We start from the raw sequence: 14052 nt of genomic DNA, 5'->3' as shown, positions 1-14052 counted from the left end.
TCCCCGCTTGGCACTCCAGCAAACCTTCACTATCGGGATGCGACTTTGTTTCGTTCGTTTGATCTCTCTGTCCATGATTTCGACCGGTTCTTCCACGAAGTTGAGGTTCTCGTTGATTTCAATCTCGTCGAGAGGAATCACAAGTGTCTCATCGGACAGACACTTCTTTAGGTTCGATACGTGGAAGACAGGATGGATGTTGCTGAGCTCCCGAGGTAACTGGAGTTTGTATGCTACGGGACCGATCCTAGCAAGGATCTCAAACGGTCCAATGTACCTTGGGTTTAGCTTTCCACGCTTCCCAAAGCGTATCATGCCTTTCCAGGGTGAGACCTTCATAAGGACGCGGTCACCAACCTGTAATTCCAAGGGTTTTCGTCTCTTATCGGCGTAGCTCTTTTGTCTATCTCGGGAGGCTTTAAGTCGTTCCCAGATTTGTACAATCTTTTCAGTTGTCTCTCGGATGATTTCAGGACCAGTGAGAGTACTGTCGGGGACTTGACCCCTGGCTAGCTGCGTGTCGCCCACCTCGGCCCAGCACAGAGGGGATCTGCACTTACGGCCATAGAGGGCTTCAAACGGTGCAGCCTTGATACTGGTATGGTAGTTGTTGTTGTAGGAAAACTCGACTAGAGGAAGGTGAGCGTCCCATGACGTGCCAAAGTCAATGACACAGGCTCTCAATATATCTTCCAATGTCTGAATTGTTCTCTCACTCTGTCCATCCGTCTGTGGATGATAAGTCGTGCTCATATCCAACTTAGTTCCAAGAGCCTTCTGTAGCGATGGCCAAAATCTTGAGGTGAACCTGCTATCTCGGTCGGAGATAATGGATATAGGTACCCCATGAAGGCGAACTATTTCTCGGATGTAGATCTGCGTGAGTCTCTCCATTTTGAATTTTTCCTTGATTGGCAGGAAGTGGGCGGATTTAGTCAACCGATCGACAATCACCCAGATGGCGTCGTGCCCACTCGGAGATCTAGGTAACTTGGTTATAAAATGCATGGTTATCCTTTCCCACTTCCACTCAGGTATTTCCGGCTGCTGAAGTAAACCTGAGGGCTTTTGATACTCTACCTTCACCTTGGCGCAAGTCAAGCACTTACCCACGAAGGTAGCAATTTCTGATTTCATGTTTGGCCACCAATAAAGTTGTTTGAGATCCAGATACATCTTATCTGAACCTGGATGAACGGAGTATTTAGTCTTGTGAGCTTCATGCATGACAACCTCTCTGTACCCGCCGAACTTTGGGGTCCAGATCTGGTTCATAAAATAGTACACTCCGTCTCCCTTGATCTCCAAGTTCTTGTCCATTCCCCGCAAGGCTTCATCCACCACTTTCTCTGGTTTCAAAGCTTCCAGCTGAGCCTCTCTGATTTGCGCGGATAAATGGGAATGAATAGTCATCGTTAATGCTTTCACCTTTTGCCCGGAATGCTCCTTCCGACTGAGGGCATCTGCTACCACGTTGGCCTTGTCGGGATGGTAGCGAATTTCGCACTCGTAGTCACTGAGTAACTCTACCCATCGCCGTTGCCTCATGTTTAGCTCCTTCTGATCGAAGATGTGCTGCAAGCTCTTATGGTCGGTGAAAATAGTGCACTTGGTTCCATAGAGATAGTGTCTCCAGATCTTTAACGCAAAGACCACTACTCCCAACTCTAGATCGTGAGTTGTGTAATTGACCTCGTGCGTTTTCAACTGTCTCGAGGCGTAGGCGATAACCTTTCCTCGTTGCATGAGCACACAACCTAGGCCCTGATTGGATGCATCACAGTAGACAACGAAGTCCTCCGTCCCTTCGGACAAGGACAAGATAGGTGCGCTGCACAGGGCCTGCTTCAATGTTTGAAATGCAGTGTCTTGCTTGGCTCCCCAACTGAAGGTTACACCTTTCTGTGTCAAGGTAGTTAAAGGCTTAGCGATTCTGGAGAAGTTCTGGATGAACCTGCGATAATAGCCCGCAAGACCCAAGAATTGCCGGATTTCTGTGGGTGTCTTTGGTGCAGACCAATTCTCAATCGCTTTGATCTTGGAAGGGTCCACGTGTATTCCTTCCTTGCTAATCACGTGTCCAAGGAAATTTACCCTCCTGATCCAGAATTCGCACTTCGAAAATTTCGCGTATAGCTTTTCTGCCCTTAATGTTTCCAACACCTGCCTTAAGTGTTGTTTATGATCATCCTCACTCCGCGAATAGACAAGTATATCGTCGATGAACACAATCACGAACTTGTCTAAGAAAGGGAGGCACACCCGATTCATCAGGTCCGTGAATACTGCCGGTGCGTTGGTCAGACCAAAGGGCATTACTACAAACTCGTAGTGTCCATAGCGAGTTCGGAATGCTGTCTTGGGCACATCACTCTCGTGAACCCGCAACTGATGATACCCTGATCTTAGGTCTATCTTCGAAAAGTAACTGGCTCCCTGAATTTGATCGAAGAGGTCGTCGATTCTGGGTAGGGGATAACGGTTCTTGATGGTCAGCTTATTCAGCTCTCGGTAGTCAATGCACATCCGAAAGGATCCATCTTTCTTTTTCACGAATAAGATCGGAGCTCCCCAAGGTGAGGAACTCGGTCTTATAAATCCCTTGCTGATTAGCTCATTGAGCTGGCTGGATAGCTCTTGCATTTCTGCCGGTGCTAAACGATAAGGAGATTTAGCTACAGGAGTAGCTTCGGGGATTAAGTCGATACGAAACTCGACTTGGCGCTCGGGAGGGATTCCTGGGAGGTCTTCGGGGAAGACGTCAGGAAAGTTGCAGACTTCGGGGAGACTCTCGAGGTCTTTAACTTTTTGCGTCTCATCAACAACGTGAGCTAAGAATGCATGGCATTCCTTCCGCAGATACTTTTGGGCCTTGATGCATGAAATAATACGAAGGTTCGAGCTAGACTTATCTCCGTAAATCATGAGGGCTTCACCAGAGGGAAGATTGAGACGGATAGCTTTCTCGAAACAAAGAATATCAGCACGATTGGAGCTCAACCAGTCCATGACGATAATGACATCGAAACTCTTGATGGATACCGGCATAAGATCGATGGGAAAGGAATAATTGTCTAGGGTAAGAGTACAGCCTATGAATATGTCGTTAGTGCTCTCCTTCTTTCCGTTAGCCATCTCGACGGTAAATGTTTCGGTTAGAGGTTGGGATTTACATTTGATTAGATGTTTGAATGCATGACTAACAAAACTCCTCTCCGCACCAGAATCGAAGAGAATGCAGGCATAAGAGTTGTCAAGGAGGAACGTACCCGTAACAACGGTAGGATCAGCGACTGCTTCCTCTTGGCCCATCGCCAGCACTCTTCCTGTATTGCCGCCCATTGTCGCTTTGGGGCAGTTTCTTTTGAAGTGCCCAACCTCTCCACAGCCATAGCAGGCTTGACTAGCACCCGCCCCAGGAGCCTGGTTGGTTGATTGAACAGGTGTCTTGCAGTATCGAGTCGTGTGTCCCTTCTTTCCACAGTTGTTGCATTTCAATTCACGACAGGGTCCGTGATGATGAAAGTTACACTTGTTGCACAGAGGTAGGTTTCCAGCATAGCCACCGGTAGGAGCTTGGGTGGTTGGAACAGCAGTGGGAGCAGCAGTAGGAGTAGTAGCAGCGTGAATTGCCACTGTTTGTTGCTTCTTGGAGGGCTCCTGCGAAGACTGACCCTTCCGTTTGTTACCAAACTTATTCTTCTTCCCACCACTCTCCTTTTGTGGCTCGGAGACAGCTGCCACCTCATCCAGATCGATTCCATGATCGATCAGAGTCTGTGCCAGATCCTTGGCGCTTTCAAATGTAATCGGTCTACCAGCCAAGACATTCCATTTGGTTGGTTATGTCAGTCCCCAGATGTACCTCTCGATTTTCTTGCTTTCCGGGGTGACCATTCCCGGACAGAGGAGAGCCAGATCACAGAATCTAGCGGTGTAGGCAGCGATGTCGGAACCCTTCATCTTCAAGTTCCAGAGTTCGTGTTCCAACTTCTGCACCTCGCCCCTCGGGCAGTACTCCGCAAACATGACCTCCTTCAGTCTTTCCCAACCCATGGAATTAGCCACTGGCAGGGTTAGGGTTTTGACTCGACCATTCCACCAGGTCAAGGCTCTGTCGGTGAAGGTGCAGGCGGCGAACTTCACCTTGTTGGCTTCGGAACAGGCGTAAATTTCGAAGATGGATTCAATCTTCTCGAACCATCGAGTTAGAGCGATAACACCTCCATTTCCGTCGAAGGGCTTGGGTTTTGCGGTCATGAAGTCCTTGTAGGAACACTCCTTTAGTATTTTATGTCGGATGCTTTTGTTCTTGGTAAGTTTTAGGCCTGCTGTAACACCACAGCCACTCCCAAGCACATGTTGGTCATGTCTCGAATGAATATAGTTGATCAGGCTATATTGACCCTAGACATGATTACATAACTGCCCAGGCTTAACCGCAGCGTCCCAACATCCAAATACTTTTGTTTCGTTCTATCTATGACTCTGATTCTGTTATGTATGCATACTAGTATACTTGTTACAAAATACTTTATATTTCAAAAATATACTTTTAGTTTAGAGCACTTAGGCCCCTTAGTGTTTATAGTTGTATACCACGTAAGGTTCGGTATACTAGTTCGCTATAAACAAGGGCTCTGATACCAATCTGTCACATCCCAAAACCAAAATGGCGGAAACGTTCTGGGGTGGAGGACGTCATGTATAGCATCACAACCAGTGTATAATAACAATTATAGCAACACAACCATTACAGTGAATACCAAAGTAAAAATGTTTACATCAATTTGGAATTTGTCTGAAACTTGTTTGAATTACATCAAATAATTTGTATGAATATAAGCATAAAACTCTTATTGCTCCAACTCCTCAAAAATCCAGCAGGTACCTGTCTACTGATTTCCTGAGAATACAAGCAGTTTGAAAGAATATCAGCATAAAGCCGGTGAGTTCATAAGCGGTAGTTTGTAATGAAAACTTATTGATGAGCTTGTAAAAGTGTTTGTATAGTTTTAAGAAAAAATCCGATATTTTCTTTAATGAAAATGTAGTGTTCTCAATTCTGTATGAAACCGTGAATCTTTGTTACTGAAGACTGTACTGATGTGCGAAAATAATACTTCATGTGACTAGCTAATGCTAATCATGATGTATAAGTATTTCGTACGTGAAACCATTGTATGTTCAGTTCTGTTTGAAAACCCTGAAAGTTCTCCAGTTGTAGTGTGTATTAGTTCTATTTAGTATAAATAAAACTGTTGAAGAGTGCCAGGTTGTAAACTAAAGGTGATTTATACATAATGTGAGTCGTATAACCATACTTGATATGACTAGAGACCTTTATAACGTTCTTCAGGCGTCGAGTTAAATGACATTTGTACACCCCAGGCGTGCCCGTCTAACTGTAGCTAGCAGTTCAGGTGTGGGATTATCAGTCCCGAATAGATCTATTCACAAATCTCACGCTCTCCCTCCAGGAGACTCTGGTTATACTATGATAGGATTTATCCTTGTACACCTAAGGGTACAGTATTGAAGTAGCGCCTCACAGTATCATACAATCTAGTTTACATGTAGTGTAGTAGCGTTCTACCATAGTGAAAATCCGTATGTATACCGTATGTAGTAATAATTACAATTGTGAATACCATGATAAAGTAATGATGTAAACGGTAAACTATTTCTGTCTTAGTGCATATGTTTAGTAGTGAAAGTTTATGTACTTGTTATGTTTAGAAAATCCCAAACTATACCGATTATAGTTTGCATGTATAACGTAGTGAATAGCGTGTCCGGAAAACTATGCAATCTTAGTGAAAACGTCCCTTATGCTCATCATAGTACAAAAGGGATTAAAGTATGAGATTTTCATAAGTTTCATATTATTGAAAGCATTTATGTTTAGCTTGTATTCCCCCCTGAAAACATTAAAAACATGGAAAATGTAGGGGTATGAACTCACAGTTTGACGTAAGACCCGAGCGTAAGGTCGGTGTGGATGCTGAGTGTCAACTGATGTTTCGTACGCAAGCGGATCCTATTAACATATGGTGACACATATATGTATTAGATGAGGACATAACACTATTTGTTACGTAAGGAAACCACCTTAGGGACTAGGAAACACTTGAAACTAAGTGTTAGAATCACACGAGATTGAAGATGGGGAGTTTGCGGCCGTAATCAGGAGTGTACGGTCAGGGGTTTGCGGCCCAACAGGGTTTACGGCCCACGAGTTTGCGGCCCAAGTGTTTGCGGTCCATGGGTTTACGGCCCATGGGTTTACGGCCCATGTGTTTACGGCCGTAAACACTTGGTGAAAGGTGCGATTGTCGGTGTTTCAAGGTCCTTTCTAGCCTCTTGGGAGTGTTCTAAACCTTGTGCCCAGCTCAAGTAAGAGCTTAAAGGCCAATAATCGACCAAAAATGGAGTTTACGGCCATTAAAGGGATTACGGCCGTAAACCCATTTCGTGTTCATGTTTTCGGGTCGATTTCTAAGTGAAAACAAGTGATTCCTAGTAGATAACAAGCATAGGGAGTAGTTACTTACTGTAAGAGGCTTGGAATGAGGTTTTTAGCCACCAAGAACTAGTGTGTGTTCTTGGTGTTCTTGGTGAGAGAGAAGATCTAGAAAAAGATGAAATTTATGAGATGAAACATGGATTCATCACTAGAAAAGGGATTGAAACACCATAGAAGTGAAGAATCACTTACATTTTGAAGATCCTTGAGCAAAACTCGAAAATTGTAGAGAGATAAAGTCCTTTGAGTCCTTAAAGCTTGAAATGAAGGCCACTCATCCTTTATATAGGGGTGAGTTTTCGGCCAAGGGGTGGAGTGGGGGGGGGGGGGGGTTTACGGCCGTAAACTCCTCTCGAAGGGGTGTTTGGCCCGGATGCTACGCTTTGACTTGGAAAAACTCATTCTTGGACCCAAACTTCGATTGTACTGAGTTCGAAGTATTTAATTAGACCCGAGGTATAGCTGACAAGAGCAGAAATAAATTCCGAATTGATTTATTTTTAACGTTTTGGACGAAAGAAGTTTCGGGTTGTCACAACATGTAATCAATATGTGAATTATATGTGATTTACATGTGAATCACATGTAATTCATATGTGAATTGCAGGTGAATCATATGTAATTCATAGCTTTTCTTCTCAATTCCTTCTATAGAACATACTTTATTCCTTGCATTTTTCCAAAAAAAGTGAGTATGTGGGATTTGTGGGTGCCATCTATATTTTCTCCACATGTGCAAATTTTATGAGCTCCAAACTCGCTAGCAATATTTTACACTTTTCACTGGTTTTTAGCTTTTCTTCTCAAATCTTTTTTATAAAATTGACTTTCTCTAATCATTCTTGCAAAAAAAGCACTATTTTAGTGGGATTATTGGAGCAACTTAACTTTGTAAACTATATATTGTTATATCTTTTTGACTTAATACATAAAGAATGACTTGATAGAAAAAGTCAGCCATTAAGTCCTAGGTTTTTAATATGTGCCCTCATTTGTTCAGACAGCACAAGAAAAAAAAATAGCCTTAGTTTAGAGAACTTAAGAGAAGAAGTTATAAAGTAAACTAACTATAAAGTTGTTAGTTAAAACAAGAGTAAAAGATTTGAAATGAAAAACTATAATTATAACAAGAACATAAAGGGTTCTAAGCACATACTTGTTGATAACTTGATTGCAAGTTTTGCATTGTCCAAAATCAGCAGAAGTTTCGAACTTTAACACTTGTGGAGCAGAAAAAACTGTCAAAGTAAATCCTGATTTCTGAAAAGAAATTGATACAACAAGGTTGATATTATATTATTATCCCTATTCAAATACAAATATAAGCACAAAGGTTGCATTTATCACACAAAACAAGACTAAACAACCTTTCTTGTTCTACTTTCAATGATGATGATGAGAAGGGCATTCACGTCTTTTGCACAAAGATGATATTAAGAGTAAAAACTAGTACCGATTTTGCGTTCTTCCGAACTTCACAATTGAATAGAGCAAAGGTTGTGCCAATTTCTTCTTTACTGTTCTTTTGATAGGTATTTCCAAACAAGAAAAGGGAAACAGTTTTTTCATCTAAGCATCCAATAGTCCATATGTTGTAGGGTTTCCCTGTAAAACTAGTCCTTATTTCCCCCTTCTCACATAAAACTCCAATAGTAGCCCAGCATGCAGAAAGAGTGTCTCCTGATAAAAGATTCCTAAAATAGTACACAGGTTATAAAATGAACTTTACAATCAGAGTAATGAAGAAAAAAGTAGAGGTTTATGATGTTTACTTTATTGTTGTTAAACGAACAAATCGAATATCAGCTAATCAATCAATCAATTCTGTTCGAGAGACCAACGGATTCCTGAAAATAAAGGGGATATAAGAAAAACATAGGGTGTCAGGCTAGGTTTCACTATGTGCACTGGCACCTGTTATCACAACTTTGCTTTGTGTTAGGTACATGCCTGATGCAATCTCAATCTCTAGCTCGTTCACAACAGGGAAGACAACATACACAAACACTTGTAAAAGCAGTCTCACTTTCATTGGTAACACACAACCACAAGGTGACCCAATAAGAGTCAAAGCCAGTGGTTCCAAACATGTTAGGCCACAACCTGCATAATCATCTTTATTTTAATAATAAGATTGTTATTGAGTCTAGAAAGTAGATGAAAGATACTTATATACCTGGTCCAGAGGATGGAGATGGGGAGACTGCATGAGTTCTTATCCCACGAGGATGATGATGGCGGCCGTGGTGGTGGTGGTGATGTGGCGACAAGCTGCTACCAATAGGACCAGGCTCATAATCTAGACAGTCCTTAACAGTAGTTCTGAAAAAAGTCATGTCTGCATGTCCCCTCTGTCTTGCAGAGATAGATATCCTGTATTCATATAGATATTGGGTGAGATCCACGTAATTTTTTTTGAAAATGAACAGATTCATTATAAGCTTAAAGGCTAGGAACTTCATGGAAATTAAGAAAAGTTACAATGCAGTTACAAAGAAATTGTGAGAACCCTTTCAATGTTCTATAAGTTTAAGCAATCGGAAAAAAGTTAAAGTGTTTGCATTGCCCTAATTGGATATGGGGATGGTGAAACAATAGATTATGTGCAATTAAAAGTTCACTGACCTAAATCGAACAATCAAACAACCAAACATGCGGATTAGGGCTTATGACATAGGTATCCTCGTCTGAATTTGATCAAATCTAAAAGCTCACATCTACAGGGACCGCCATTAACGGCCATCAAAAAGCTGATATGTGAGGTTTTGTGAAGGCGTTAGAGATTTGTTGACTCTTCGATTTGTAGCCGACAATCTAGAGAACAAAGAGTCGATGGCCGGAGGTGGCATGGATTCCGGACGGTGATGCTTTTGGGGGAAACAAATCGACAGAGGGAGAAGGTGAGTAATTATCGGTGATATGCAATTGCGAAATTGGTTTTGGAGAAATGAATAGATTCGACATATTTTAATGCCAATAACACCCTTGGATCCAAAAATCTACATACCCTCGCGTCTCTTTTTTACCACTTATTTACAGAACTGCCATAAGAAATCTAAGTCCTCTATTTTTTTGATCTAAAGGTCTAAAATTAATTCTCAGGTTATCGGGAAACTATAGGTTCTCAAATGATCCTCCCTCATATATATATATATATATATATATATATATATATATATATATATATATATATATATATATATATATATATATGGTGGAGATCGGTTGAGAACTCATAATTTCCCGAAAACCTGAGAACTAAAGGTGGAGCGTTAGATCAAAATTAACTCATTAAAGGCATGATCGTCATCTTACCAATCTTATTTCATGTTTAATTATTTTTGTTATTAGAAAGATTAATAAAAAGTTCTAAAAAATTAACATAATAAATCAAATTTCAAATTTAAAAAAAAAATTGTTTTTTTTTTAAATGGAGATTTTTTAATTTTTTCAGAAAACATGAATTTTTTAAAAAAAATGAATTTTTTCAAACAAAAACTGCAATTTTATTTAAAAAAAACTGTATTTTTTCCAAAAATCTGCACTTTTTTCAAAAAAAAAAACTATAATTTTTTTTAAAAACAAACTGCAATTTTCTTAAAAAAAACTGTATTTTTTTTAAAAAGTAAATTTTTAAAAATCTGTAAATTAAAAAAAAAAACTAGAATATTTTAAAAAAAAAAACTTTCATTTTTTTAACAAAAAAAAATCAATGTTTTAGATGCATATATGCATATTTTTTCAAATGCATATATGAATATTTCTTATACTATAATATTCGTAAGTAAATTATAAAAAATCTCATTTTTATTAATCAATCTATAAACATAATACTACAAGTATTTTATTCGATACAAAATAAAATATAAAAAAACTACAGCGATTCACAATGTGATCATTTCTTCATATCACAATTTTTATATTTTCTTCAATTTATCACTTTTCACCTCTTCAATATTTTCCACAAATTCTTCAAAATCTACAAGAAAATTAAAAAAAAAATGATTAATGCAAGAACACTCACAAAAATGCACATGTATATATCATGTAAGATTCACATGAGATTATATCATGTAAGATTCACATGTGATTATATAATGTGATATTCACATGTGATTGTATCTTTTAAGATTCAAATGTGAAATTCACAAGAAAATTTTAGAAAGTAATTAACAAAGAACACTCACATAAAATGCATGTATGCATATAGACGTAATTCATATGTGATTCACTTGTGATTTACATGTGAATCATATGTAATACATATGTGATTCACTTGTAATTTACATGTGAATCACATGTAATTCATATATGATTTACATGTGATATATATGTGAATTACATGTGATTTACATGTGAATCACATGTAATTCATATGTGTTTCACTCGTGATTTACATGTGAATCACATGTGATTTACATGTGAATCAAATGTGATTTGCAGGTGAATCAAATGTAATTAATATGTGAATCACATGTGATTTTCATGTGATTAACATATGAATGTGTGCATATATACGTAATTCATATGTAATTCACTTGTGATTTACATGTGATTAATATGTGAATCACATGTGATTTACATGTAAATATATGAATCACATCCAAATTAATACAATGAAAATTATATACGACAAAAAAGATAATAGTTGAGACTACATACCTAGAATCCAAATTAATGTGAAGGGATTAAAATACAATTCATAATGCAGCTGTAGAAGAACATAAAACTTGTCTGTAAAAAATTATTAAAAAAAACTAAGAAATCTGAAATTAATTGAGACTACACACCTGGAATCCAAATTGATGAAGCATTGCATTGACATCAGGCTTTTTTAGCATTTCCAGAATATCAAGAATAACCTTCAAACAACTGATATGGATAAGGATTCAAATAACAACATTACAACAACAACAAAAGTCAAAAGGAGACTATATCAGGAACCAAAGTTATCAAACAGTGGGAAATAGCAACATATTACCATTTGACACAAAAGCATGTGCATCCTACAGAATTCATTAGCTAATACATGTTTGGGCTAGAGAGGGAAGTTGAACGTCTTGTAGCTCTTTTTAAGTGGTTTTTAGCAAAATTTTGTAATTTCATTCTTAATCAACGAAACGGGGTTATGCTAACTAATTTCATAAACTCAGCATTCCATCTCATTAAACAATTCCATTCAACCCTATGGTTTTAGGTTGACAGAGATTTCTAAAAACAAAAACTTGGTGTAAAAACAAAGAAAAAGTCTAAAAATGCCTTAAATGGGAGACACAATTTCACAGCAAATAGTCGCAGCTCCCATTTGCAAAATTGGTGGTTATTTGTGAAAAAAAATCAAAACAGATAACTATTTTTGTAAAAGAGCTTCAAAGAAAGTGGCTACTTTTTGTCCTTTTTTATTTCTAAGTTCTAACAATAACATACATACAAACCCTAAACACAAAATTTCATCTTGAACCATGATCCCCTGTGTAATTTACACCATTACATATAGATAAACAAGATCCCCTGTGTAATTTACCTGGAAGAGAGTTGATAGATGGATGGATTTTGTATTGATTTGTATGAGGGGCAGGAATGTAATTAAATCTGGCTAATAAAGAGAATATACAATGTAATGTATCCAGAGTAGTAGAGTAGTAATAGCAGTATTCTAAACTTTCTGACAAAAGAGGCTTTCATCAATCATGATTTTCATTTTCCTCTTGTGAACAGAAAGAAACAACAACTATTTTTGTTCCTCTCCCTCATACTCTTTTTTTTCTCTTCATTCATATGACCAAAGTGACTGTACATCTGGAGTTGAGCATAACCCACCAACAGCTCTTGCACTTCCACCTTTCCCTTCAACAACAGCTCTCTCTTTTCTGTCACATTATTAAATTCACACAACATTATATAAATATATAAATATATTTATATATTTACAAATCAAATAATCAGACACTTACTTGGCCCAAAAATTGCCTTGAGAAAGCTGGTTATTTGAAGATCCATTAGGCGTTGACAACAACCATGAATCATCATGAAAACCTCGAAGTGATCCTGAATTTTGCTAGGATCAAAGGCCTGGCATGAGGACCAACACATGGAGTCATCATATCAGGACGTTGATACATGTTGGAAAGCAATAGGTAGGGCTGATGTTGGGTTTAGTATGGAGACTTGAGCATCGATCCCCATGGCGACAAGATCTGGAAGTTTAAGGAATTTGAGTTATAAGAAACAATAATTTTAATTGTTTCTTATATTTCAGTACTCTGGACACCATCAAATCCATTCAAGTTTCTTTTTCTTCATCTCCGATTGCATTTATGATCGGCAAATCGACAATACGATTGAATAAAAAAATTAGATATCGAAAACGATTCCAACCCTCCGCAAACCCTAGGTAGCGATTCTTTAATAAAATCCCCATCGGTGAGGAATTTCATCGATCTGCCGAACCGTAGTACACCGTCGGTGTATTGTTTCTTCGATTCGCCATCGACGAGCTGAAGTGTTCATTGCGGGAGGTGGAATGAAGATCAAAGGGAGGCGGGATGAAGAGACCGAGAGAGATAGTAGAGGCTGACGTGATTCAATCCGGGTATGAATTATTTTATTCTTTTTTCCATTCCTAAAATGCTCTGATTCTTTTTCAAAAAACATACCCCGTGCCTTATGTTTCCATATATTTACAAAAATGTCATAAAGCATCCTAACCATCGTTTATTTTGATCTAACAATCATCGTTTGGTTCTCAGGTTCTCAGAAATATATGACTTCTCAAATGATCCTTCCTATATATATATATATATATATATATATATATATATATATATATATATATATATATATATATACCTATTGACTATTGATTTGGTGATTAGGGTTAAAATATTTTTTACTACGACGTTGTTTGTGTGTGCACGAGCCAAAAGAAAAGAAACATAATACAATCTAATTAAGATGAGCACGTCTAATTATAAAGCACATACCAAATATGTTTACCAAAATTTCAACTTTGGCCATTGACTTTGAAGTATTGTTAATTTTAAAGACAAAAACCATAAATTTCAGTGAACAATAAGATTTATTGAGTCTATATTAAGTTTAATAAACTCAAAAAAACAAATACTCTTTTTCAAACATTTAATTGTTCTTTGTTTTCAACTCTTTTCCATGTTCTTCTATGAAATGAACTCCATCTAATTTTTGCTTGCTTTGGCGTCAGTTGTGAGTGAAAGATGACATAGAAATGGTTGTGGGCAGAATCACACATTACAAGCTCGGTAGTTGTACCCACCCGCACACTGCATGGTGGTGGCATGTGACCGCGGTTATGTGGTGAACACCACACTATAACATCCAATTTTTTAAACCAATTTTTTTAAGTAAACGACCCAAAACCATTTCATAATAAAATGCAAGTATCAAATTGTTTCATTCGTCAAAGAAAAGTCAAAAACATGAATCAGAGTTTGTAGAAGTCAAAACATAATAATCTCCAAATGCGTGTACAGTCAAGCCACATCATTCTC

General features: G+C 38.2%; 1 long non-coding RNA gene across 2 annotated transcripts; it reads right to left on the bottom strand.

Moving 5' to 3' along the window:
• Nucleotides 1–10315: 10315 nt before the first annotated feature.
• Nucleotides 10316–13149, bottom strand: LOC145126196 (uncharacterized). 2 transcript variants are annotated; one of them, XR_013716367.1, is made up of 5 exons: nt 12481–13149; nt 12051–12396; nt 11317–11398; nt 11189–11237; nt 10316–10505 (listed from the first exon to the last, which is right to left on the bottom strand). It is a non-coding gene; the product is annotated as an uncharacterized LOC145126196 (long non-coding RNA). The 2 variants fall into 2 exon arrangements; XR_013716366.1 differs by having other exon boundaries at nt 11317–11388; nt 12481–13148.
• Nucleotides 13150–14052: the final 903 nt, after the last annotated feature.

Source organism: Lactuca virosa, chromosome 7 (genome assembly GCF_052849685.1).
Source record: "Lactuca virosa cultivar CGN04683 chromosome 7, Lactuca_virosa_CGN04683_v6, whole genome shotgun sequence".
NCBI lineage: Eukaryota > Viridiplantae > Streptophyta > Magnoliopsida > Asterales > Asteraceae > Lactuca > Lactuca virosa.
The sequence above is the reverse complement of the archived record's forward strand: the minus strand, read 5'-3'. Positions and strand labels throughout refer to the sequence as shown.